Raw genomic sequence first — 2,881 nt, forward strand, 5'->3', positions numbered from 1 at the left:
GAACTTGTTTGTTTTTTTTATAGCTTTGCGATGAGTTCAACAATTCAGCTATTCAAAATCAGCGATTTTACAACTTTTGATAAGAATATTTGGAAATTCAATGAATGCGTAAGTATTTCTTGAATAAAAACATAGTGTTATGAATGAAATTGAGGGGTTCTTCAAAATAACTCTAACCTTGTTTTTTTTTTCTTGTAATTAATAGGTAGAGTCGGTGTGCTAGCTGTGGCTCTAGTCTAAATACAAGAGGAACCGCATCAGGAGCTTTTGCTGAATGATATGCAAGAACAGACAACATCATCCGCGATAGTTATGTGGAAAAAAAGAATCAGATTTCGACGGTGGAAAAATTTCATACTTCATCTGATTGGCCGGGACAGACTTCTCGGAGACTGGCGGTGGTTCTAGGTTCCATTCCTAGGAATGGAACCACTTTGCTTTGCCATTCTTTTTAAAGGTGCCAAAGATTCTTTTTAAAGGTAAGCTAACGTTTTTTGAACTATTTCAATCACTGGATTATTTTTTTTCATTTCACCATACTAACAGTTTTCTGTATCTTTATTGCAGAAATGATTTAAGAGCACTTCCCGTTGTTCAGCGAATGTTCCGATTGAAAAGCTGCGATTAGAAACCACTGGAGGAACGGCTACTGGATTTGGTGCTGTGCAATCACCGGGGAGGAGGCAGCCGCGCTTGCGAAAATGATTATGGCATCGGTCCTTATTCGCCCTGCAATTGTTGCATTTAGTGCATCTTCATTGCCAGCATCCAATTGTGAAGCTAACCAGAATAATGCTCATGATGTTTTCTTTTTGTGGGATTTTCATCCTGTGCGGATGATTCATCCCTTCGCATGTATTTTATAATAAAAGCTCTTTACAACACACGGTTCCTCGTTCTTCATTCATTCAAATGATGTCCCCCTGAATTTTTGCTCATTTTCACTTTTTCCGACCATGTTTAAAAAATAACCATTATCCAAGTTCTCCTTGAAATCTCATTTTATGAGTTTTCACTGAAAACTCATAAAACGACTTGATCCACAAAACTTCGATTATGGTTATTTTTCAAGCATTTATGGTTCAATATGGCCGAGCGTGAGTGTTTATGGCAAAAAACCGTGTAAATAGAAGTCATGTAAGAAGACCTGCACGCTAGAAACTATTAAACCATTTATGTTTCAAAAATAACCATTTTTGACCTTTTCCCGGGAAATGTCATTTTATGAGTTCTTCATGAGAACCCATAAAATGACTTTTCGGGGAGAAGTAGAAATATGGTTATTTTTCAACCGTATTGAATATGACGAAGAAGTTGGAAAATGGTTATTTTTTATTGAAATACAATTTTTTATTTTATGGAAATTTCATCTGGGATAGTCAGAAAGAACTTTTGATTTCGGAATGCTTTGTTTATTGTCAGAATTATGTCATCATTCTATTGTTACATTTCAATGTTTTTTCATGAAATTTAAATCCTACGAGACAATAGAGGCATCGGTTGCTCACTAATGGGCCTAGAATCGTGTGATGGTTTTATCGTATAACTTAAAATTCCGTAGCAAATCTTGTGCGGCATGAATATTTTTCGCTAAACCTTGAACAGGTCCAGCCCATATTAAATTTTGATTATCTAACTAGGTGGATATCGTTCAGATCAGTACGAGAAAACCTGGAATTAAAAATAGAAATTACATTGACTGCAGTGCAAACAACAATTTCTTGTTACCATGCACTTAGTTTCCTCAGGAGTTCAAGATTCGTACGTAGAGTTATCCCAGGCCACGCATGGTTCTATGTTTAAAACTGACATTCTTCAGATAGCTGCAGGAAAATCGTATCGCCCGTGTTAAGATCCGGACTTGAGACAAAGAATTCACTTTCCAGCGTAGAAGCCCGGGACGAAAGTTGCCCGTCACTCACCAAACTGTACAGACACTTTGCCGTGCGGTCCGGCCAATATGTCCGCAATATGTCGATCGGATCCGGAGCTAAAGCTGAGCGGTGAACCATTGCCTAGCGATACATGATCCACTCCGCTGCCTTTTTCCTCCAGGCTAAGTCGGAAGGAAGATTTTGGCCGTCTGGGATCATTCAAGTTGTCGGTGCGACCGACATTCGATGGCCATAAGTTTCGATTCTGTATGTCGCATGATTCGAATCCGGCAGCTTGTTGTCTTGCCAGTTGTCGCACCAGATTCCATCGGGCGAAGTCCTGCATTTGCTGGGAATGGGTTTCTCCATTCACGGTAACGAAATATTCGGTGAGATTATCCGATTCCTGAAAATAAATTTAGTTTTTATAGTTCACTGCTAATGTTTAAAAATGTTCACCTACCTTGTTCGATAATAATTGCACCAGTGTAGTCTTTTGGGAATAACTGTTAGGAAAAATTTGATTTTAAGCAAGATCGATTGAGGAGACAAACAATGTTTTTTTTTGGTTCTGTTTTTCGATTGAGGTTAAATTTTCATTCTTTTTTCGGTTAATACCCGAAAACTAGGAATATGGTTAAAATTGTTCCTTAAAATATTGATGAAAAATAACCATATTGGCAGTTCTGCAGTAAAAACCTGAAAATGGTTATTTTTCATTCAAGAATGGTTAAATGAAAATGAGCGTGTGAGCAAAATCAATCCGTGTTAAAAAAAAAATCTTAGAGTAGGTACTTTCTTTAAATAACCTTGGCAGATGGTATACGTGTAAGTATGGTAATACAATTAAGCTATTTTTAAGAGTTTCTTGAATGTCCCGCTTTTTTCTGCTGTGTCCCGCTTTTTTGTCGTGAAATGTCCCGCTTTTTTCTGAAAGTATCTGGCAAGCCTAACTTATACCCCTTTGGCTCTAAGGGTCTCATTTAATTTATTTCTAACACTTAACA

General features: G+C 37.4%; 1 long non-coding RNA gene across 1 annotated transcript; it reads left to right on the forward strand.

The window, feature by feature from the left end:
- LOC129751438 (uncharacterized) lies at nt 1-866 on the forward strand. The gene is made up of 3 exons (XR_008738711.1): nt 1-108; nt 206-479; nt 568-866. It is a non-coding gene; the product is annotated as an uncharacterized LOC129751438 (long non-coding RNA).
- Nucleotides 867-2,881: the final 2,015 nt, after the last annotated feature.

The sequence above is a fragment of the Uranotaenia lowii genome, chromosome 3, assembly GCF_029784155.1.
Source record: "Uranotaenia lowii strain MFRU-FL chromosome 3, ASM2978415v1, whole genome shotgun sequence".
In the NCBI taxonomy this organism is placed as follows: Eukaryota; Metazoa; Arthropoda; class Insecta; order Diptera; family Culicidae; genus Uranotaenia; species Uranotaenia lowii.